Source organism: Jaculus jaculus, chromosome 15 (genome assembly GCF_020740685.1).
Source record: "Jaculus jaculus isolate mJacJac1 chromosome 15, mJacJac1.mat.Y.cur, whole genome shotgun sequence".
Lineage (NCBI taxonomy): Eukaryota > Metazoa > Chordata > Mammalia > Rodentia > Dipodidae > Jaculus > Jaculus jaculus.
The window spans coordinates 56,941,886-56,968,100 of record NC_059116.1 but is presented as its reverse complement, the minus strand read 5'-3'; the positions used below and the strand labels follow the sequence as shown (position 1 = coordinate 56,968,100).

Below are 26,215 nucleotides of genomic sequence, written 5' to 3'. Positions count from 1 at the left end.
TAATCATGGAATGAATAGACATTCTTCCTCCAGGATAAAAACTGTAACTGTTAGCTTTTTGAATCACAAATGAGGGACACCTTTAAAACATAAAAAGCCAGAAGGAACACAGAATCTCAGTATTAAAAAAATAAAGGTTGCCCCTATTTAAGATCTTTGGTAAAGACACTAACTATAGTTGATTTCCCACACCACCAAAACATGGCACATTTTGTAGTTCAAAGTGACTGTGATTTTCCTTTTGACTATGTAAACAAAAGGACCAATGCCTTGGGAGATCTTGGGAAATGTAACGGCCTCCCATTTCTCTTAAACACATGTACACAGAATCAGTCCGTGGGTAGAAGGAAGAGTGGGCCAGTGTTATTGTTTACTTTCCCCTCTCTGTGTCCTTTTCTTTTCCTTTTCCTTCCGCTCCTGCTTGGCTAGTTTGTCCCTCTCTCTCTGCAGCCTGTCCTGCTCCTTCTTCCTCTGGGACTCATCCCGAAGTGAGTCTCGCTCCAGTTTCCGAGCATTGAGAACATTTCCACGTTGGTATTTCGGAATAGGGATTTGTCAAAACCACTGTTCATTGTCGAGGCACCTGAGTCACCCTTTTCATCTGCTTCATCCTCTTCATCACGTCAGCATACTGGGCCAGCAGGGCGGCTTTTCTCTGTTTCTCTTCTTCTGACACCATCCTGGGCTTCACAAACAATCTGAGCCTGCTTCTCAATTAGGGTAATAATGGCTTGCACCTCATCTTCTTTTTTCACTTTGGTGACAACATTTTGCGTTGACCATCGTTTCTACAATTTCTTTGAGGAGGGAATCTTCTTCCAGGAAAGCAGACAGGATACCCTGCAGAGCGTCCAGCCTCTCTCTTCCTCTTCCTCCTCCTGCAGGGCACCAAGGATGTAGGCGCCGTACATGGCTAGGTCCACTCCCAACGCCTCCAGCCGTCAGTCCCGCCAACACCCAAAACCCCTCGCCGCGGGCCGCTCCGCTGGGCGCTGCCATCTTGGGGCCAGGGTCCTGCCAGCCCCCGCGGACGTCTACCACAGTGCCTGACGGACCGCGCCGCGGGCAAAGCACGCATCAACATTTTATTCTTATTTGCAATGCAGATTCTAACCTATTAAGATGGTTGCATTACCTACTTGGTTGGAAAAAACTGCCTTGGAAGGAATAAACAAGACAGTATCTATAAAGCTGTTCACTAGGATCTTATGTAAAACAGAGGAAAAGATGAATATAACTTAAATAAATAATTAAAATGTGACAGAGAAGGTAATATGAAGCAGTTAACAGTTTAAATTAGATACTACTATGTAATATGTATACATCTCTCTCTATGGTATGTATCTTAATAATACTTGTAAGGTATAAAAATAAGCAGCAGAACACTATTTGAAGAATAACATTTATATACAATAGTGTATAATAGGGTGGGATAATTCCAAGTAAAGGCCAGTTAAAGAGGTATATAGATGTAATGCTTTGGTTTTTAAGAGAATTTTTTGAAAACTTAGGATTTAGAAAGGTTGCATTAAGTTTTGGGATATGGGGCTGGATAACTAAGTGGGTTAAAGGCACTGCTTGCAAAGCTGACAGGCCAGGTTTGATTCCACAGTAGTCACATAAAGCCATACGCAGAGTGGTGCATGTGTCTGGAGTTAATTTTCAGTGGCCAGAGGCCCTGGCATACCCATATGCACTTTTACTCTCTTTTCAAATGAATAATTTTTTTTAAGTTTTCAGATATAAATCAGTAAAATGGGAGTACAGACAAGAAGGAATAAACTGTTAAAACCAAGATCATAAAGACTAAGGAAGATTAGGAAGGAGGTAGCAATAGCTGGGGAGAAAAAAATAAAAGAGCAGATACACATGAAGCAGGCTGAAAAGGCAGGAAGAAAAGGCCTAACAACTGGTAAACTAGTCCATTTCTCATTGGTGGTTGAACTCTGTAAATAAGAGTGGCAGCTTAGTGGGAAAGTACCTAGCAACTGTGTTTACAAAGACAACAGAATATGCCACTAGAAGTTAACTGTGCAAGGCCAAGTAACCCTTTCACCTTAGTATTTTATTCTGGCTGTCTGTCTTTCTCCCCATTAGATCTATACTGATATAATTCTGCAAATTCCATGGAACACATCCATTTTATTTAGTGTTCTGAATACCTTCTTTGCTACTTTTATCTCGTTTTAATTAAGAAACTTCCAAAGGAAGAGCAGTCATCCTGAAACTTAAATATACATGTCCTCTATTGAACTATGAATTAATTTCTATTCAACTTTTTTGACATAAAGTTTTTATTATTTTATTTTAATATTATTTATTTATTTATTAGAGACAGACAAAGGGAAAGGGGGAGAGAGACAACAGGCACGCTAGGGCCTCTAGGCATTGCAAACGAACTCCAGAAGCATGCACGTCCTTGTGCATCTGTCTTACGTGGGACCTGGAGAATCAAACCAGGGTCCTTAGGTTTCACAGGCAAGTCCCTTAACCACTAAGCCTTCTCTCTACCCTCCCCCACCCCTTTTAAAAATTATTTTAGAGACAGAGACAGAGGGAGAAGAGAGAGCGAATTGACATGCCAGGGCCTTAGCCACTGCATCCTAACTCCAGATACTTGCGCCACCTAGTGGGCGGGTGCAACCTTGCACTTACCACACTTTCGTGCATCTGACTTACTTGGGATCTGGAGAGAGATGGAACATAGGTTCTTAGGCTTCACAGCAAACACTTTAAATGCTAAGCCATCTCTCCAGCCCCATAAAAGTGATGTTTTTTTTTGTAAATGTTAGAGTCACCTCAGTTTTCTTCTAAAGAAATTAGAAAAAGAATAACATACAGACAGGCAAAAGCGTAATGGAGCAATCATAATATGCATTAAAGGTGTCTGTGAATTGGCAGGCCCACAGCTGCTGCATAAGCACTCACAGCTGTGACTAAAACTTACTGCTTTTATGCCTCCTGAAGGGCTATGTATTTTTCAAGACAGTAATAAGATTATTGCTGATATATTTTCCTGCTTCCCAAATAAGTCATATGTCTTTTTTTTTATAACTATGTATATTTGACAGCAAGGGTATCTTCCACATATTCTATAAAACCTAGAAAAGCATTATGTACCAATTAGGAGTACAAATATTTGATAATGAATATGCTGTGAAGTATTTGCCACATATGAAAAGCCTTATTTATATAGGCAACAGCAAAAATATAAATATTTTTCAACAATAAAATAAGGCCATCTACATAAATGTTATATGCCTTTTTAAAAATATTTTATTTATCTGAGAGATGAGAGAGGAAAAAATGGACACGGCAAAAGTGTAATGGAGCAATCGTAATATGGCAGGGCCTCTACGCATTGCAAACAAACTCCAGATGCATGCACCACCTTATGCATCATGTTTTACATGAGTACTGGGGAATCAAACCTGGGTTCTTTGGCTTTGCCAGCAAATATTTTAACTGCTAAGCCATCTCTCCAGCCCTTATATGCCTTTTTTATTATATAAATAAACACACATTTTTTTAAAAAAAAGTTTTGTTTATGGAGGGGAGAGAATGAACATACCAGGGCCTTGAGCCACTGCAAACAAACTCCAGACACATGTGCTACCTTATGTGGGTACTAGTGAATTGAATCTGGGTCCTTAGGCCTTGCAGGCAAGCACCTTCAGTGCTACGCCATCTCTTCAGCCCAACATGCATATTTTTGAGACAGGTTCTTATGTAAACCAGTCTGAACTTGGACTATGTAGTCAGTGCTGGCCCAAACTTCCCATTCTCCTGCCTCAGACTGCCCAGTGCTAGGATTATAGGTATGTACCACCATACCCACATCTATACTGTTCTCCACTAAGTACACACTCAATGGTATCCACATCAGCCCATTACCAGGTGAAATATGTCAAACTAGACCATCCCATTTTATATTTGAGTAATTGATTATCTCAAGTAAAACGTAGAAATGTATTTTCCCTTGATTATTCCCATCTCTTCAATCTAGTTTAGGAACCAACTAGATTTTTCTGAATCACAAGTCTGTAAGAATCTGTAAAGTATTTGCCACTGGGACAGAGGTGTATGTAGCTCAGTGGCAGAACATGGAATTTGCACATTTGAAGTCCTGGTTTTAAGCACACATACATCACCACCACCAAAAACAGTAACAAAATTGTCATGGAGTCTAGAGTGAGCTCATTGAAGAAAAGCAACGAGAAAACTCTGATAATATTAAATTTGGAGTAGGCCTTTAAGAAAAGGGGGAATTTTTGTTTATATATTTATTTGTTTTTGCTGTACTAGGGACTGAATCCAGGGCCCCCAGCATGCTAGGCAAGTGATCTACCATTGAGTTACATCCCTAAACTTCTGTTTACTTCTTGAGACAGGCACTAACTTGTTCCAGGCTGGACCTGAACTCATATTGTAGAATTTGCTTCATCTATTTATCCTAGTTGGACTGATTCTATATAAGACATACTGGATAAATACTCAGCAGAGACTGCCAGATCATCCTGAATAAGTAGCACTTGACAAGTAAGCAAAAATACAAAGAACGGTTAGCGTGATCTTCTACACTGACAGGCAAGTACCCCTAGTAACCCTAGGCAATTGCTTGAAATCCAATTTCATTTAGAAAATGGAAATAAAATACCTAACTAGGTAGAGCTATTTTAAAGATCAAATATTACACATTTTAAAAAATAAGTAGTCTGGGATGGAGAAATGGCTTAGTGGTTAAGACCTCTGCCTGCAAAGCCAAAGGATCCTGGTCCGATTCTCCAGGACCCACATAAGCCAGATGCACAAGGGGGAGCATGCATCTGGAGTTCATTTTCAGTGGCTGGAAACCATGGCATGCCTATTCTCTCTCTCTCTTTCTCTCTCTCTCAAATAAACAAAATATATTTTTAAAATAAAAAAATAAATAAGTAGTCATCTTAGCAAATGGTGCTGGGAAAAGTAGACATCTGCAAGTAGAAGAATGAAGTTGGGCCATTACCTTTTATTGCAGTCAGGTTTGCATCGCTGACAGAAATCACCTGACCTAGAACAGCTATGGGAAAAAAGGTTTATTTTGGCTTACAGACTTGAGGGGATACTCTCCATGATGGCAGGGGAAAACAATGGCAAGAGCAGAGGATGGACATCACTTCCTGGGCAACTGAATGAACAACAGCAACAGGAAAGTGCTCCAAATACTGGCAAGCAGAAACTAGCTATAATACCCATAAGCCTACCCCTAACAACACACTGCCTCTAAGAAGTGTTTATTCCCAAATCTCCACCAGCTGGGAACCTTGCATTCAGAACACCTAAGTTTATGAAGGACACCTGAATCAAACTACTACATTCTGCTCCTGGCCCCCATAAACTAATAACCATCCATGATGTGAAATGCAATGCATTCAGTCAAGCTTTAAAAGTCCCCCCCCCCTTTTTTTTTTATCAATCCTAATGATGTTCAAGCATTCCCATATTCTGAGATCTTTTAACTGAGCCAAAATACCAAAAAAAGAAAAAAAGAAAAAAAAAAGCAACCATCCATGCTGCAAAAGATAACCTTAGCAAAGAAATATTCAACCAATACAAGATTGAAAACAGGGCAATCATCAAGGTCTGTAGGTCCAAGACCAACAACTAACCAGTGACAAGTCTCCAAGTCCAATAATTCTAACCAGCAACAAGTCTCTGGAGTTCCAATTCTGCCCCTCCAGCTAGGCTACTCACAGTCCTGGAAAACTTCATTTGGGGCTGGCAACTGTCCTTAGCAGCCATCTTGTGGTCCCAGCATCTCCACCAGGTCACTACTGCAAGCCACGGTCCATCCTTACAGCTCCATCGGGTCTCCATGCAGACAATCCTGCTTCACACTGCCCATGGCCATTTCCAAAACACAAGGCTGTGTTGCAAATTCAATGAACCTCTCTTTCCTTCATGTCTTATATTCCCTAATAGCAGGTGGAGTACCAATTTGCTAATCCAGGAGGGAATAAAACATTTTGAAGAACAGGACACTCCTTCAGCATTCAGGCCCCTTCAAAAGACTGCATTTTTTTTGTTATCTCAAAGCAGGTTAGCTGGCCCAATCTCAATGGTTGTAATCTCTCATATAATTGCAGTGGAATGGGCAGCAGTTTTGGTCCAAAGATTTCAGTTTTTCTGTGTCATATCCTTCTGCTCACACCAGTCCATTTCTATGTAATGCAACACTGCACAAATTCTCAGGACATGGGCAAGTCTCTCACATAAACTACTTCTAGCCCAGTCTAAGTAAAGCTCTTGTCACTCTCATAAGCCAAACCTCACAGTCCCTAGTTCTTACTGCATTCAAATCTTTCAACTCTGACTAAAATAGTCCATCATGCCGTACTTACAGCACTGCAAGACGTCTCTTAGGCCGCGATTTCAAATTCATCCACATTCCTCTTGAAAATCAGCTACAAAAGGTCAAAAGCCACACAGGTTTCAAGCAGTAATGACCCCACTCTTGGTACCAACTTTACTGTTGCAGGCAGGTTCACATTGCTGGCAGAAATCACCCAATCAAGAGCAGCTTATGGGGTTAAAAAAAAAAAAGGTTTATTTTGGCTTACAGACTTGAGGGGAAGCTCCATGATGGCAGGGGGAAAAAATGGCATGAGCACAGGGTGGGCATCACCTCCTCACCAACATCAGGTGGACAACAGCAACAAGAGAGTGTGCTAAACACTGGCAAAGGGAGACTGGCTATAATACCCATAAGCCCTCCCCCAACAATACACTGCCTCTAGGAAGCATTAATTCCCAGATCTCGATCAGCTGGGAGCATAGCATTCAGAACACCTAAGTTTATGGGGGACACCTGAATCAAACCACCAAACCTTCAACAAAGAATTTCTCCTTCACCAAGCTTTAAGTTAATACTATAGAAAAAAATTCAGCAAGTACAGAGCCACAGCTCTCAGCTGACCAACTTTAGAAAACATGGCCTCATGACACCAGAACTCATTATTTTACCATGAATGTACTGAAACCATGGCTGTGTATTTTCTATTTCAACAGCAGACCCAACATCAGGATGGTTTCAAGACCATAACCAATCCCAACAATCTGAGAGTGTCCCCCACCCACGCCCCGAGACCCTGCCATGTTCCTTGCAGTAAGTACTCAGTGAAATGAAGAGTGAGCCTTTGTTTAGGACCTTTACCTTTACTCTTCCCAAGTCTGTCGGACACAGCCATCAGGAATTGCTAAGGAGGGGAAAGAATCGCCAGGAGAAGATGTCCACTCTGGGAAAGCCACAGTGACCTAATTGCCCCAGGGGATTGTTGAGTAGTTCAAGGTGAGAGGCACTCCTGAGAAGGCCGAGCAGTGTCAGAAATCCCACCGACTGCCATAATGAGGAATGGGACCCATGTGGCCCAATGGAGACCAGCATTACCCGAGGAGCAGCCCACGAGGCCCAGAAAACTCGAGACTCCACGAGGCCAACGGGCCTTGGTGCAGTCCCTTAGGTGCAGGAGAGCGGACTGAGCTTAGTCTCTTATGAAGCAAGAGACCTGAAAATTACCAGAGGTCACAGAAAAAATTACAAACTAATGGCAGAATAAGAGACAAGAAACAATACAGGGTGTGGGTTATTTGATGTTCAGCTCCAGCCACAATAGGCAAGTACACCTGGCCACAGATGAGGGGACAGGGTACAGTACTGGCACATGTACATGCATATACCACACAAACTCACCACACCACACTACACACACACACACACACACACACACACACACTCGTTATTACTTTACTGTGAGACTACAGTTTTGGCACTTTATACCATACTCAAATATCAATCAAAATTTTAACACTTAAATATAAGAGCTAAAAGGACAAAACTGAAAAAGAAATTTTTGTGTGTACCAAAGCAGTGGCTACTCTACTGTACACTACCATTGTTAATATGTAGGTGCTCCCATTTCTCCATTCTGCTAGCACTTTTTACTGCTCAAGATGTCAATTACAACTACTTAATTAGATGTAATATGTCATATCCTTGGGCTTTCATTTGCATTCTCTTTGAACTAGTTCCCTAAAGCACGTTTCTTGTGCTTATTAGCCATTTGTACATTTTCTTGGGCAAGTATTTATTCAAAAAGTTATTTAGGGGATGGAGGGATAGCTTAGTGGCATGTGCCTTAAGGCATTTGTCTGCAAAGCCAAAGAACCTTGGTTTGATTCTCTAGGACCCATGTAAGCCAGATATACAAGGGGACACATACGTCTGGAGTTTATTTGCAGTGGCTGGAGGCCCTGGCGCACCCATTCTCTCACTCTCTCTTCCTCTTTCTCTGTCAAATAAATAAAAATACTTTTTTAAAAAGTTATTTAGATGTTTACTTCTAGTAAAATTATACTTTCTATTCCTAGTTTTTTATGAGTTGTAGTCATGAATGAGTACAAGATTTTTAAAATTTGTTTCTGTGGCCAGGGATGCCCACATCCCTATTTTTTGTACTTTACTTGGCTAATATGCCATACCAACCTTGCAATTCTAGAATAAAGCTCACTTGGTTATGTTTGTTCCACTTCATTTGTTGCTGAATTGTTAACAGTTTTAAAATTAACTTAAAAAGAAAAAAAGAAGCTGAGCTAGGGTTCTTGCTACATTGCCTGAGCTGGTTTCAAACTTCTAGGCTCAAGATATCCTCCTGACTAAAGATCCTGAGTAGCTAGGACTATAGATGTGGGAGCATCACACACAGCTGGTTTGCTAACAATTTTTTCTGGGAATTTGTGTGTGTATATATATATGTATATATGTTCATAACGGTTATTGGTCTATAGTTTTTATCTTAGGATATGTTTGTCTAGCTGTAGTATCAGGATAATACCTTATTGGATGAGTTAGGAAGTATCTCCTATAATTTTCTAAAAGTTTGTGTGAGACTCTAATTCTTTATTAATTATGTAATTACTTTATTTGATAGAATTCACCAGTAAAACCATCTGAGTGTAGGTTTTTGTGAGTTTAATTACTAATTCAATTTCTTTTTTCTTTTTTGAGATAGAGTCTCACTCTAGCCCAGGCTAGTCTCAAACTCACAATGATCCTCATACCTCTGCCTCCCAAGGGCTGGGATTAAAGGCATGTACGACCATGCTCAGTTTACTAATTCAATCTTTATAACTATATGCCATTACAGATTATACATATATAATTCATTGGAGAGAAATAGGGGGCATAGAGAGAGAGAAAAATCAGCAAGCGAGGGCCTCTAGGCACTGCAAACGAACTCCAGATGTGTGTGCCACTGGCTTTAGGTGGATACTGGGGAATTGAACCTTCATCTTTTGGCTTTGCAGACCAAGTGCCTTAACACTAAACCATCTCTCTAGCTCAGATTCAGATTTTCTATCTAGACTGTTTCAGTAAACAGATCTTGCCTGCTTAAGCTAAATTGCCTAATTTATAGCCACAATTTTTCAAATCATTCTTTTAAATGGTATTTTCGTTTATTTTAAAGACAGACAGAAAGAAAGAGGCAAACAGATGAGCTCCAGATGCACGCACTACTTTGTCCATCTGGGCTTACATGGGTGCTGGGGAATCAAATCTGGATCATTAGGCTTTGCAAGCAAGTACCTTACCCACTGAGCCGTCTCTCCAGCCCCAACTTCCTTTCTTTATATGTGTCACAATTGTTGCTGAAAACTGGATATTTTGATAATATATTAAAGCAATCTTAAATTCTGATTTGCTTTCTTATCCATATTAGTTCTTACTGCTGTTTTTGTTTAACCTCTTACCTGTGGATTCTGCCTTTCCAATGTGTTTCACTTTCGTTTTGAAGTCTGATTTCTTTACTCCATCTCTACGTCAGCACAAAATTCAAGATTACCTTGTCACTGGCCAGAGGTTGTCCTCAAACACACTGAGGCAGGAAGGCTTTCACTTTGTGCCCACATACATGTACATTAAGTTGGAGAACACACTCAAACTTTAGGTACTTCACAATTCACAAGTCTTCCATGGCTTAGTTTCTATTGGATCTTCTTGTGTCTCTTCTATACATATACAAGACTTCTTGTTCAGCCAGGAGTGTATGAACTGTGAGGACATTGTCTGTTCTATCCTGTGTGTGTGTATATACATGTAGTCTTCCACTGTCAGAGACACAATGGATCTTAGCAAGGCTCACTATGACTATTAAATTTTCTGGACATCACTGCTGACTTCTGGTTATTTTGGTGGTCTCTATCCAAGAACATAACCTCAGGAAGGCTATGATGTCAGCTTTTCCCCAGTGACATAGCCACAGTTCTCAATTACCTACAGGAGCATAAGCCCCTTCAGCTTTCAGAAACTGATAGCTGTCACACTGTGGTCCTGACAGAACTGCCTCACAAATACAGGTGGAAGGAGAAAGGATGGGTGTAAGTTCAGGTTAAACCACCACAAATACCAACTTTTCTTACTTGAGGTTCCTTAGTTGTTTAAACAAGTTTCTTCAATTTACTGTATGAATGTGCTCAATTTTCAGCATTATGTAATGACTGTTTTTAATCAACTGTGTCAAGTTGTAATTTTGTTTTGGGGGAGCAAATTTGCTGATCTCTAATTTATCACCTTTCTCTCTCTCCCCCTTCCCTCTTTCTTCTCTCCCCCCTCCCCCTCCCTCTTTTACAGTATCCTCTAAATTGTAGTCATCAAATGCACTTTTATATAAATATATACACACACATACATATACATACATACATACATACATACATACATGCATGTATATCACTAGCAAAATGTTTAATTTTATATTGCTATTAGAATTTTATGCTTATTTATTCACTGATATATATAGTCTATTACTATACTAATACATGTACAGTAGAAAACATAAATCCGGATATGGCTGTACACTCTTTTAACCCCACATCATGAGAAAGAGGCAGGATGACCATGAGTTCCAAGTCAACCTAGCCCACAAGACAAGCCCTGTGGAAAGAAAAGGGAGGAAAAAGAGGGAAGGAAGCAGTAAGAAAACCTGCAAAAATATATAAAATGTTAAAGATAATTAAATAGAAGCTTTAACATTTTTTTCTGAATCCAACAATTGCTTTTTGTACCCTGGGCAATATGATTAGCTGTTTTCATAATTTGGAGTCCAATGTTTTAAAACAAGTCTAAGTAAGTTAGGGCACATCATAATTTGTCCATTCTTGTAGTAAACCAGTTCTGTCTAATAGAAATATAGTGTAAGTCACATGTGTAACTTTATATTTTCTAGTAGTCATATTTTAGTAAGTAAAACAAAATAGGAAAAATTAATTTTAGATATTAAATCAAAATATCAAAACATATTTTCAGCTGGGCATGGTGGTGCATCACTTTAATCCTATCACTTGGGAGGCAGAGGTAGGAGTATCACCATGAGTTCGAGGCCACCATGAGACTACATAGAGAGTTCCAGGTCAGTCTGGGCTATTGTGAGTTCCTACCTCAAAAACAAAACAAAACAAACAAAAAATAACTTTTTTCAACAGTAATTGATATTAAAAGTTATTAAGATACTTCACTCTCTTCATACTGTTTTCAAAGCTCAGTGCATATTTCTATAGCACATCTCAGTTTAGACATGAAATCTGTAATTGTTAAAGTGTAGCTCTAAAATTTGGATTTGACTAGGAAAATATTTTATTCTTCAGTTTTCAACATTAATTAAATGAAGTATTGCATAAAATTCATATTCTTATTATATTTCAAGTGTTCCATAGTCATAAGAATTTGTAGCAATAGTACTGAGCAGTACAATTGTAAAGTGTGAACACTGTGAGGGCCATAGAAGCCTGCTTGCAATGTTTGCTTAGTAGTGCTGGGTATTAAACCAGGACCTTGCACATGCTAAAGCTCAGGAGACAAAAGGCCAGAAGGCTCCATCACCACTTAAATGTCTGTCGCATAAACAGATTACATTTACATTCTTTTAATTTAAAACACAAGGGTCCTTTGATTTACCTTTTTGGTTAATCTGAACAGAATTATTTCTCTAAATCATTTAAGGTATCTTCCAAATATACACTCTACAAACATATTAAAGCTTCAATGAAAGAACCCTATTAATTCCATGATGGTAGTAGCTACTGAGAGTCATTTTAGTGTTGTCCACCAAGTTGATAATTAAATAGTTTTCAGTGAAGCTAACTCTTGCTGCCCTATGTCCTACTTTGTGAACCTTGGAATATAGGTTACAGAGAACAAAATGGTTTTAAAGCCTTGTTAAGAAGCTTGTCCATGTTCCATATCTTTAAAAAGTCAACCCAAAATTTTCTGCATCTAACTTAAAGGCTACTAACTTCTTTTAGCTTGTGATTTTTCTGACACTGACCCAATTTTTTAATATTTATCTTTCCACCTGGCTTATTTTTCTAACTAGTTGCAATATAGTCCAGGACCTTTCTCCAAGTATCTCCAATAACAGGGTCATAAAGGTCACTACAAAATAAGAAATTTACTTATAACACATTCAAATCTTTATAAGATTGAATTATTTTTAAAATATAACTGGCCTGTTTTACCACCAGCGTGGACAGTCTAAGAATAATAGCCAGAAAAGAACAGGGACAGGTGTGGGGCAGCTGGGATCCTGTGTAAATGCAGGGTGAGCAGGCCTGGGCTCCCAGTTCCTGACTCCTGGTTCCCTAACTGTGTTTGCTCTGCTTCTGTGTAGGCAGCTGGGGCCCTATGTATGTGCTGTGTGAGTAGACCTGGGCTCCTGGCTCCCAGCTCTTGGCTCCCCTGTGGTTGGTAGGGGTCAGGTGGGACCCTGGGCCTATGTGCAGCAGTAGACCCCAGCTTTCTATTCCCCAGTGGAACAAGTAGGGTACTACCAGATCCCCATGCAAGACTCATTGTGGCTGGCTCACAGCAGCGATCTGTCTGTAATCATCTCAACCCCAAACTCATGACCCAGGCAGGCCCCATAATCACCATGACTGAGATCCAAACCACCAAGTGGGATCCCTGCTATCCCCTCACCCTGCTTTCTAACAACTGGCCACAGCCAAACCCAGCAAACCAAGGACCAGGAAACAAGTATCAGAGAGTCAACAGGGCCCTCCCTGATCATTGACATGGCCAGGCACTCCAGGGCCCCATCCAGAATTCCCAGAATAAAGATACAAGAAAAGACCTGCTGAGGCTCAAGAGCACCAAGTCAAAACCTGTAAATACACTACATTCTTACTCCTGCCTTGACCAAACCTGAGCAAGACAATCAACATATATTCAACAAAACATACTACAAAATAATACAATAAACTCAAGATGGGCAAAACCCAATGCAAAACAAAGAACACAGGATACCAAGCCAAAATATCCCCACCCAGCTCACCCAGCCCCATAATGAAAGCCTCTACTACAAACACAGAAGAAACTCCAGCCTTAGAACCCCCAAATGAAGCTAAAGAAAGTACATTCAACAAATAATGTGGCCATGAATAAAAGGAAGGAAGAATTAGTTGAAAACCGAAATTAACTCACAAAAAATTTCGAAGCATGGTTGAATGAAGAAAATAAACAAAAAGAATTCAAGAGTGAACTCAAAACATGACTGAAGGAAACAGAAACAAATTAGCAAAAAGAACTCAATACACATCTCAAAATTGAAGACAATCAAAAAGAACTTGATCTTGATCTTGATAGGAGGAGAAACAAGTAATCTCAATAGGCAGTAGAATAAAATCAATGAAGATATAATCAAATGTAGGAATGAACTCCAATAAATAACCAGCAAATCTAATCAAAAAATATAACTGGAATTCCACACAGAGATGGAGATGCTGAAAAAAAAACAAAGTAATAGACAACAATAATGAAATAACTCTTTTAAAAGGCTCCCAAGGGCTGGAGAGATATCTAGCTTAGTGGTTAAAGTGCTTGCCTGCGAAACCTAAGGACCCATGTTCAACTCTCCAGATCCTACATAAGCCAGATGCACAAAGGTGAGACAAGCACAAGGTCACACATGCCTACTAAGTGGCACAAGTGTCTAGAGTCAATTACAGTGACTGAGGACCTGGCATGCCAATTCTCATTCTCTCTCTCTAAAACAAACAAACAACAACAAAAAAAAATTAAAGGCTCCCAAGAAAGCCTCTCCAACAGAGTGGACCATATGGAAGACAAGACAGAGGAAATAAGTCCAGCAGTCCAAAAATAATGATAAGTTCCAAGAATATGAGGGAAATTTGGAACACCTTAAAGAGACCAAATATTCAGATCCTTGACATACAAGGGGAATAAATATAGACCAAAGATATAGCAAACATTAACAAAATTACCAAAGAAAAGTTTCCAAACCTCACAAAAGCTCTAGAGCTCCATCAAACTGCAAGAGGCACTCAGAAAACCAAACAGATCGGACCAGAGAAGAAACTCCCCACATATTATACTTAAAACTTCAATACTGAAAACAAAGAAAGGGTTCTAAAAACTGCAGAGGAAAAACAGCTTCTTATACAGAAAGGTAAATCCACCAGAATTACCTCTGATTTTTCAATGGAAACTCAAAAAGCCAGAAAAGATTGCAATGGAACATTTCAAATCCTAAAAGACCATGCCAACCCAAAATATTATACCCAGCAAAATTATCCCTCATAATCAAAGGTGAAAGAAAAATTTCCATAATAAAATCAAGATATACAATTATATAAGCACTAAGCCAATCTTACAGATTATTACACAGAATAACTCAAACTGAAGAGATGAACAATCCCACAACAGTCTACAAGAAGGGAAAATAACAACCATGAGTAGAATAGACATGAAAACTTATAAAGTCCAAAAAAAAAAAAAAAATACACCAAACTCCACAAAGCCTCCAATTTCACAAGGAATCATAGTTATAACTCTAAACATCAATAGTCTCAGTGCCCCAATCAAAAGGTAAGCTTACAAGCTGTCTCAGAAAAACAGACTCAGCCATTTGCTGTCTATAGGAAACCCACCTTACCACCTTAGAGTGAAAAGATATCCTAAGCTAATGGAAATAAGAAACACACAGGGATGGCTATACTGATGTCAGACAAAATGGACTTCAAACCAAAAGTAATCAAAGGAGATAAAGAAGACTACTTATACTCATCAAAGTACAAGAGGATATTACAATCATAAACCTATATGCACCAAATACAGGAGCACAAAATTAAATAAACCAAATCTTGTTGGACAATAAAGCAGAAGTAACCCCAACACAATTAGAGTAGGAGACTTTAATACTCCACTGTCATCACAAGACAAATCATCAAAGCAGAAAATAAGGGAGTTAAATAATATCAATGATCAACTGGACTTAACAGACATCTACAGAATATCCCACCCTAATTCTTCCGAATACACAGTCACTAAAAATAAATCATATATTGGGGAATAAAACACGTTTTAACAAATCTCAGGAAAATCAACATAATTCCAAGTACTATGTCAGACCACAATGCAATGCAATAAAGCTAGAGATTAACAACAAGGTCATATTGATGACCTTGACAAGCTCCATGAATTAGATATAGTAACCATAAGCCCTGCTTAATGTAATGATTAGTTTACTCTAAGAAGAGCTGGCATACATCTAAAGATTATAATAAGCAGCCCCTCACCTTACCTGCATTATTTCTCTTAAAACCACTGTATAGAGAGAATCAACAAATAATTATCTCCCTTGTGCATTTTATCTTAAGACATTATAGAAAAATAACTGAGTATATATTGGCATGTATTCCAAAAGAGGTCAAATCTATTTTCAAGTAGGTATGAGAATTATGATTTTAGCTTTAAATAAGAATAAAGTTTCTAAGTATTATTATGCAAAACTCGGTAAGTTGTTTCATACTTTCTACTGCTAGACATGAATAAAGTAGGCTGCATGATCATCCATCAGGTGGGGTGCTACAGAAGATTCCTACGTAGGAAGTAGGTAGTGGCAAAATCTTCTTCAATTCCAGGATTCTACAGTTAGTTTTTTAATTTTTGTTTTGTTCTTTTTTCCCCTCAGTATAGAATTTTTGAATATTTCCAACTTCAGTGCAATTTATTTTTATTTTTATATTTATTTATTTACTTATTTGAAAGTGACAGAGAGAGGCAAATAGAGAGAGAATGGGCATGCCAGGGCCTCCAGCCCCTGCAAATGAACTCCAGATGTGTGTGCCCTCTTGTGCATCTGGCTAATGTGGGTTCTGGGGAATCAAGCCTCGAACTGGGGTCCTTAGGCTTCACAGGCAAGCTAGATATATTTGAAAAAAAACTATAGCTAGGTAGGTACAATAACTGTCAGCATAAAGATTTCTTTTCCTTAGCTGCTTATGAAATTACAAAAGGTAAAGGCAAAGGATTGGTAATTAATAATTCAGACTAAGGGCAGCAGTACTCATTAGGTGGTATGAAGAGACAACAAAGGCAGCGGTTAAGACAGGATGACTTTAGACCCTGACTGGTGTTACAAACAGCTAACAGCTTGGCACAAATAGAACCCCACCTGGACATCTCTTGTGAAAAACATCTAATTAAATATATTACAATAAGCAAAACAGATGACACCAGAGAATATGGTGAATATTTAATAGCTACTAATATGTTGGATGAGGTTCACAAAAAATAGAGAAAACCCACAATGGTGATTTCTTGGTGAAAGCATAAAGGTTTAATATATAGTTTTATGTTAATAACAAAGAATTATAAAACACAGCAGGTGAGAGCAAAAGGAAAAGGCAAATTTTAATTGAGCTGGTTACATGAAACCACCTTTAGCAGTCAAGCCTATTCAAGGAAGTTCAGACAACCAATGATCCTATGAGAATAGCACCAACTGTACTAACCAATGGCCTTTATAAACCAAACAAAGCATGGACTAGGAAGCTAATTAACTGCCACAGCAGCTAGCAGAGAGCAGAAACAGTGAGCCGATGCTGGCAAGAGGAAGCCCACCTCCAACAACACAAATAAGGCTCTACTTCCCAAATTGTGACTAGCTTGGGATGATGAAGCATTCAAAACACATGGCAATATGGAAGAGACTCCACATTCAAACTACCAGAGTGCTAGAGCTGAAAAACCAAAATACTAATTTAAATTAATTTATACTTAAATTTAAAACGACATTCAATTCAGATGTAAGTATGCTTGAAAAAATGTGGGTTTATGAATTCATTAGCTACACAGCTTCTAAAATCTCTACACATAACTAAGTATTTCAATAAAATTTTGAATCAGGGCATCAATGGGTAAGAATGCTTTTTGTGCAAGCATGAGGACCTTAGTTTTATCCCCAGTACCTATGCAAAAAGCCAGAAGTGTCTGTGCATGCCTGTAAACCCAATGACAGAGGAGGGGGAAGAGGAAGATGGAGATAGGAGCATCAATAGGGCTCACTAGTTAGCCAAGTCTAGCCAAAGCCACAGGGCCCACATAAGCCAGATGCACAATGAGGTGCATGCATCTGGAGATCATTTGCAGTGGCTGGAGGCCCTGTTGTGCCCATTCTCTCTTTCATACACTCTCTACCTCTTTCTCTCTCTTTGTAGTAATAAAATATAGTTTAAAAAAAGAAATGAGGTGTTGTCATTTACATTACATATAAATGTAAAATACAAACCAGATTTTGAAGATTTAGTACAAAAAAAGGCAGAACATGAGACACCTCGCTGATATTGTTAACACATGCTGTGGCAGGAAGCTTCAGGTTTGCTGAATTGAACTTCCAAACCAGGAACACTTATGGAGGAAGTAATATTTATTGAAGCTTACAGATCCAGGGGAAGTTCCATAATGGTAGAAGCAGCTGGCCTGCCTTCATGGGACCAAACAATAGAGAGAAGCCCCAAGCCAAAAGCCACCAGCACAGCACAATAAGCTTTACCCTTGAGTTATATCCTCAGTCCCTGTGAACAATTTCTGTAAGCCAAGAGTGATGGTCCACATTTGTGCTCCCAGCACTTAGGATGATCACCAGTTCAAAGCCAGCCTGGCTTGTAGGACAAGCTCAAAGCTAGCTTGAGCTGCATAGCTAGGTTCTGCCTCAAAAAACCAAAGGCTGAGGATCTAGGTGATGGCTCAAGTCAGTAAAGCATGAAAGTGTGAGGGTGTGAACTTGGGTTCCTAGTGCCCACATAAATGCCAAGTGTGGCAGTGTACACAAGTAATTCCAGTGCATGGCAAGTGGAAACAAAGATCCCTGAGACAAGGTGGATAGCCAAACTATCAAAATCAATGAGCTCTGGGTTTGGTGAGAGATCTAGTCTCAATAAATAAGACATGGGCTGGAGAGATGGCTTAGCAGTTAAGCGCTTGCCTGTGAAGCCTTAGGACCTCGGTTCGAGGCTCGGTTCCCCAGGTCCCACGTTAGCCAGATGCACAAGGGGGCGCACGCGTCTGGCGTTCGTTTGCAGTGGCTGGAAGCCCTGGCGCGCCATTTCTCAATCTCTCTCTCTCTGTCTCTTTCTCTCTCTCTGTCACTCTCAAATAAATTAATAAAAAAAAAAAGAACAATAAATAAGACATAAAGTGATTGAGGAAGACAATGTTGTAGTCTCAATAAATAAGACATAAAGTGATTGAGGAAGACAATGTTGACCTCTAGCCTCCACATGCACATACACAATTGGGCTCACATACAAACACCCACCATACAAATAAGTATACACACAAAAAGGAGCTGGGGATGTAAACCTAGCACTTGCAAGGCCTTGGAGTCAATCCACAGGCTACAAATAGAAATCAATCCAAACCTGCAAATGTGAAATAATATTTTTAATTTATTTTTTAAAATGCTGAATGTTGCTGAAATATTTTTAATTTTATTTATTTGCAAGGAGGGGGGTGGGGAGAGAAAAGTAAAAAAAAAGGAAAGAAAAGAGAATGAGTGCAACAGTGCCACTGAAAACAAACTACAGACACATGTGTCACTTTGTGCATCTGGCTTTACCTGGTGTGGTAGTTTGAATGGATGCCTCCCAGTAGACTGTTTTATTAAAGCTTCTTGGAATTTCAGCAGCCTGGCTAGAAGAGGTATCACTGTGGGCAGATCTGAATTCCAATTTAAAAACATGCAGAGCATTGGAGCTCTGCTGGCATTCCTGGTGTGTGCTTGCTTATGGTGCTGGTGGTGGTTTTTCTCTCTGTGTTCTGCCATTATGGAGCTTCCCCTGGATCTGTAAGCTTAAAATAAATCCTACTTCTCCCATAAACTGTGTCTGGCTTGGAGGTTCAACCCAGCAATGTGAAGCTAACTATGATACCTGGGTAATCAAACCCAAGCCATCAGGCTTTGCAAGCAAGTACCTTTAAGCACTGAGCCATCTCCCCAACCCTGAAATGTATTTTATATATGGGTTAAGTTAAAAAAGGTATTAAAATTAATTTCATGTTATTTTGACTTTAAATGTGTCTTTAAAAAAAATTTAAATTACTTTTGCACCTTGCGTCATCTATCAGAAAGTGTTGCTCAAGCCGGGTGTGGTGGTGCATACATTTAATCCCAGCATTCAGGAGACAGAGGTAGGAAGATTGCTTTGAGTTCAAGGCCATCCTGGGACTACAGAAAGTTCCAGGTCAGCCTGGGTGAGTGAGACCCTACCGTGAGAAAAAAAAAAAAAGTGCTGCTTTAAGGGACCAATGACCTAAAAAAAAAACAACTTGCCATTTGTTAAAGTATCTGTTAGTCAATTATTTTACGTGCAATATTTGTCATCTCCTACTATCACAAAATATTATTTAGGCTACCCAAAATTTTCATATTTATATATTACAAATTCATTTGTATCTTCATACAGAGGATGGTTACAGATCATTAACTCATGGTGGTTTAGTCATATTGGTTCCAGAATCATTGGAGATCTCAAAATCTATGAATACTCAAGTCCCTCGTATAAAAGAGTAATATTTATATGAACTTATCATACATCAACCTAAAAACCTTTAATTATATCTAGATTACTTTTAATATCTTACACAGTATAAATGCTACAGAAATGGTTATTATGTTGTGTCATTTACAGATGACAAGGAAAACTGTGCATGTGCAGTACATATGCATTTTTTCAAAAATTATAAATATTAATTCTATAGCTGCAGCTGAACTATATTCCTGTAAATTATTGCAAATTATGATAATATTTAATCATGATTCTGCAATTTGGAACAAGCAGTCAAGTAACTGAAGGATACTAATGTAAAAGCTTTGACTCCTATGACTCCCTTGCTCCTGTTAAACAATGCTTTTAGATCTATGACAGCCAAGTCAGAACCTTTAATTTATAAAAGTTAAAAAAGTAAGACCAATAATGTAGAAAAATTTATGTTTACATATACATGTTTTACCCTCTCTATAAATACTCTGTATATATACTCAAGTGAAAATGTCAGAATTGCATGTTTTAGCAATGCTTTTCCAACTTCTTTCACTCCATGGCACTTCACATCAAACTACATTTGTGAGGCACACTGGAGTAGTAAGATTGATAAAGGGAGGGCATCACTAACACAGCCTTCCCACATACAGTGCATTAACTGGGAAGCTCAGTTTTGAAGGCTCCTACAAAGTGCTGCCAGAAATTTCTGACCCATATTTTATTTTCATTTATCTCACATTTATTCTTATTTATGCCTATAGTTGTGAAAATACAACCTCTCAATATTTTTAATGGCAATATCTGATGAAGGCCACAAGATGGAGATATTACTCCATTACCTTAAGTATTTGTATTTATGCATTTTTCTGTACTTTTCCCAAAGGTCATACCTGCATACATTCCTTTACCTTTTAAGGCTGTATTAATTTCATGTTGCTGTCACTCAAAACTCCTTTAGGACTATTCTTTGGCAAGAGTCCTCAAGCCAATTTATAAACTTAACATGAGATTCATATTCAGATCTCGTTATCAATATAAGCAATATTTATCTACAGCTTGCTGACTTAATCCAGTGGACAAATTTAGCTTCAAATGACTATTAACTATTGCTAAAAATCAAATCCAATTATTTATTACAATGAAGATAATATAAGAAAATGCTGCAGACTTTGAAGGTAATTCAAAGTTTTAGTTTTAGGTTTTAGTAATGTCTTGAAAAATGTTATCATTAGTAGAAATTATGAAGCCTTTTCACAGTAACTACTTTCAAGATCAATCTTGTAGGTGTGAGACAAAAAGTCACACATAAGATTTTATATAACTACTATCGAATATACAACATGGTAGTCATTTGAGCTTATCTAATATCTAAATTAATATGTTTTACTTAAAATAGGAAGCCTATTTCCTACAATAGACAAAATGATCTATGCAAAAAATATCAATCAGATATGACTGGATGTAAATAAACCACAATTTCCAGCTTGCCTCCACTATTCCAGTTGTACAATAACTTCCTTAAGTCAAATTAAATCACCAACTATTAATAAAAAGTACTATTTAAAAGTCAGAAAAAGGACCAGAGAGATAGTTCAGCAGAAAGCCTAAGGGCCCAGGTCCAATTCCCCAGTACCTACATAAACCAGATGCACAAAGTGGCACATCTGTCTGGAGCTCATTTGCGCTGGCTAAAGGCCCTGGTGTGCTCCTTCTCCCCCCACCCAAATAAGTAAATAAATTAATATATATATATTATATATACACATATATATGTGTGTGTATATATATACATATATATATATGTATGTATGTATGTATGTATGTATAAAGTGTGGTCAGTGGTGGAATTCAGAAGGAAACCAGCTCCCTTCTAGCCTTCATAGTGCTAAAAAGTGCTATGTGAGCTGCTGGGGGGCATAGCAACCACTAACAGTATGAACAAGCAATAGATCCTACTAGTTACAAAATCAACCAACAACACTATTGCACACCTGTGCAACAGTGGCACACATCCTATGCAGGTAATCAACAGCTCTCTGATTGGATAAGAGACCAGCTCAGTGGGAGAGAACTCACACTTGGTACTGAGAACCAGGTCAGAAGCATAGGAATACACTGATCATAGACTCCAGAGAGAAGTTCCCTCTAATTTTTGGCCAAGAAGAATGGTTACACCCATCAAAAAGCCTCTCAGTTGGGCTGGAGAGATGGCTTAGCGGTTAAGGCATTTGCCTGTGAAGTCAAAAGACCAAGGTTCGATTCCCCAGGACCCACGTAAGCCAGATGCACAGGGGGACATGTGCCTGGAGCTCATTTGCAGTCGCTAGAGGCTCTGGTGTGCTCATTCTCTCTCTCTCCCCTTGCAAATAAATAAATAAAATAAATTTTTTAAAAAAGCCTCTCAATTAACTATGCTTAATTGCCTTTAATACAAACCATTCTCACTCTTGTTGAAGAATTTTTTTTTTTTTTTACAAATGGCAACAAAAACCTGGGAGAACCCAGATCCATCAATACACCAAGAAAGATAGCCAAATGCCTAGCATGAGATGAGCCACCTCTAGCACACCCAGGAGAAATCCAGAGGAAGTAGAGAATTAAACATAAGTGCTGTTCTTACTGCTATCCTGACAACCTACTCCAAGAAGATGGCAATAAACACTGAGGACACTCAAAATTCATCAAAGCAGAAATCTAGACAGCTCACTACTAATAGATTTGTAACATACCCCTAAGGGTCAGGAAATATTGCAGAAGAGGGAGAGAAAGATTGTAAGAGTCACAAGGGGGGAGGAGTATCCTGAGGCAGTGCTGTCCCTCTCTATCATCGCAGATACTGACTGCTGTATTCATAACCCCATGGTGAATACCAAAAACTCCACTAAGGAAGGCCCTCAGTGGAATGGGAGTGGGAAGAGGGAATTATAAGAGAATGACATAAGGGGAATGGGACCAACACATGATTTGTTCATACAGTGAAGTTCATAATTAATTTTTTTAAAGTGTAGTCATTGAAAATAACTGCTGATAAGATGTACAATTTCCAAAATTCCAAAAGTTAGAGGTTTCTTGGGAATGCATAAATTCAATTGATCACAGAATACCTTGCTTAATGTTAGTTTAGTGGTATAAATAATATTCTTTCTTTTTGTTTGTTTGTTTTTCGAGGTAGGGTCTCACTCTAGCTCAGGCTGACCTGGAATTCACAATGGAGTCTCAGGGTGGCCTCGAACTCACAGTAATCCTCCTACCTCTGCCTCCCGAGTGCTGAGATTAAGGGGTGCGCCACCACGCCCGGCAATATTCTTAAGGATTGGCTAGAAATAAAAACTTTCTACCTTCCTATAAGCATGTATATGAACCCTAAGATTTCCCTATAGTTTGTTAAATAACAATGATGTTCTTCCTATTTTTAACTCATTCTAACTAATTTTACTATACAGGTCACAATATGGCACTATGTACATTTTTGAAATTTTTATGCCTTTTATAATCAGGAGTTACGTGTATTCTAGAATTTGTTTGACTAAAGAAATTACTGCCTTTTAGAATTCTGGTGTTTGTTCTCAATGGTATCTTAAAACACTGCTTCTTTTCCATATTAATGCTTATACTATGGTAAGTCCTTTATTTAATTCTTGACCTTAGACTCAACTTTAATGTTAAACAACTCAAATTGTACTAGCTGGCTGGGTAACTGCCACAGCTAATACTTACCTCTTTACTAGCAATAAAATAGGGATCCAACTAATAAATAAGCATATTGTTTTATACACACACTTTTTCTAACCAAAAGAGTGGGATGTGGCTTGTTCTTGCTTTTGCAATATGCTTGATTATATATAAGATTCCAGTTGCTGGATGATGATAATCAGAAAATTTACTAAGTGAATGAATCCTAATCTTACTTAATTTGGTATTCAATACAAGAGGGAATGAAACGCAGATTCTAGGTTAAATATTCAGACAAAAAAACCTTTTAATAAATAGTAATATGGTAAACCCAAAATGCTTAGCTCTTAAAATGTTATTTGAAATATAATAAAAATATTTTTAAAATCATTAGTATATAACCCATATTTTACAAGTAAATGTTTTGATGAAAATAAAGATAATTAGTTTCATTATAAGAAGGTCCAGGCCCTTGCTTCCCACAATCTATAGTCTCTCTTGATTACAACTCCACTCATTCCTTTATTCACAACACTATCCAAAAAAGGCTTTGAAATTGTCTTAAAATTATAGGTGGAGTTCTTTGGCATCATTAGCATCCCAGAAGACCCAATAATACCTGCCTTAGGAAAAGACTTAAAAAATAGTTTAGTACCAGCTTATATGAAATGAATAGTTCACTGATAAGTTTTAACATAGGTGAGAACAGGTTTAATATAGGTAACAGCACTTTATCAAACTACTTGCTGTTACTTATAACTGCCATAAAATTTTTTCCCTCACCATCAAATCAAATATCTATCCTTATCTTCATCCTATCTTGTTTCATTCTGGACCATGAATAAAACATGATTTGGAAACTCACCATATTAATCTTAGGTAAGATGGTGACCTATGTAGTCATATTTTCAAATAGTTCTCAGGAATAATTATAATAACAGAAACCAATTCTACTTTTCCAGTTCAACTTGGGCTACGATCTATGAATATAAAAGGTAAAATAGGGCTAGAGAGATGGCTTAATGGCTAAGGAGCTTGCCTGCGAAGCCTAAGGACCCATGTCCAACCCTCCATATTCCATGTAAACCAGATGCACAAAGGTGAGGCAAGCGCAAGGCCACACGTGCTCACTAGGTGGCACAAGGATCTGGAGTTCAATTGCAGTGGCTGAGACCCTGGCCGCACCTGTTCTCTCTCCCTCCCTCCCTCTCTCTCTCTCATGCTCTTGCTCTCTCTTAAAAAAAGAAAAGAAAGGTAAAATACTAAGTCTGTTCTAGTAATTCGTGTAAAAAAAAAGACTAAACCAAATAAAGGAAGATTAAACTAAATAACTTCTGTTCTCTCAGCTGTAGATTGTATGTAGCAAGATTTAAATTTTCCTAAGACTTGCCTTTTCCCATAAAATATACTTAGGCAATCTTCATTAAACTACATTACATTAAACAGGGTGTCTATACAAACAATCCAATCTTATTCAAAGATGTATATAATTAAATAAGTACTTACTCATCTCTATATGAGAAAAATGATTATGATAGCTACCATTCTAGAATTTAAAAACTAAAAAATAAATTTGTATTCTGCTATTCAAAAAGGAAAAAGCTATTACTTAATAATGCACATTTACAGAGGAATAAACCTAATATTAAGACTGAACTAATGTGATAATACCACAGTGTGGTGGTTTGATTCAGGTGTCCCCCATAAACTTAGGTGTTCTGAATGCTAGCTCCCCAGCTGATGGATATTTGGGAATTAATGCCTCCTGGAGTGAGTGTATTGTTGGGGGCAGGCTTATGGGCTTTATAGCGAGTTTCCCCATGCCAGTGTTTGGCACACCCTCCTGTTGCTGTGTCCACCTTATGTTGGTCAGAGGGTGATGTCCACCCTCTGCTCATGTCATCGTTTTCCCCTGCCATCGTGGAGCTTCCCCTCGAGCCTGTAAGCCAAAATAAATCTCTTTTTCCCAGAAGCTGCTCTTGGTTGGGTGATTTCTACCAGCAATGCGAACCGAACTGCAACACACAGGTTCAGGGGATACTACAAGAACAACTAAAGATGATTGGCCATAGCACAGATTCACCAGTCACGTATGAAAAAGGTTAAAATCTTCATGTTTAGAAAAGGCTGTGATGATGTCTGAGAAGGTCCTATTAATGACTTTTTCCATCCAAAAAAGAAAAAAGACCTGAAAGGCATCTTGGTTGATTCCAGTTGCTACCTATTGTGAATACAGCAGTGACAAATATGGTTGAGCAAGTGTCTCTGTAGTTAATAGTAGTCCTTAAGGTATATGCCTAGGTCCCACCGGGTCTGCGCCTGTGCGGGTGCGGGTTTGCTCGCCGGCCCAGCCGGGCAGCTCCAGGCATGGGGCGGGCGCCCGCCACCAAGGGTGTGCTGAGATTAGTTTCCTGCTTTGTCTGGGAACTGCAGATCTGAACTTGGAAACTCAGTTTGCATGGGAAACCCAGTTATTAAAATTGATTATAGAAGAGCAAACCTGACAAGCCAATAACAATGGAAAAAATTGGGAGCGTTACCAAAAAGCTGTCATCCTTAACACCAGGCTTAGCTGGTGGCACAGGATGCAACCTGAGGAGCATCTATACATCTAAGTACTTCAGCAAAGAACAATAACATAGTCCAGCCTTGTTGGGGACCTTCTGCA

General features: G+C 38.6%; 1 protein-coding gene and 1 pseudogene across 1 annotated transcript in view; both read right to left on the bottom strand.

Annotated features, from left to right (window-relative positions):
• Nucleotides 1-26,215, bottom strand: part of Dnajc1 (DnaJ heat shock protein family (Hsp40) member C1) — a 258,114-nt gene that overhangs the window by 221,341 nt on the left and 10,558 nt on the right. The window lies entirely within an intron of this gene.
• On the bottom strand, nt 364-25,916 carry LOC101597837 (annotated as a pseudogene).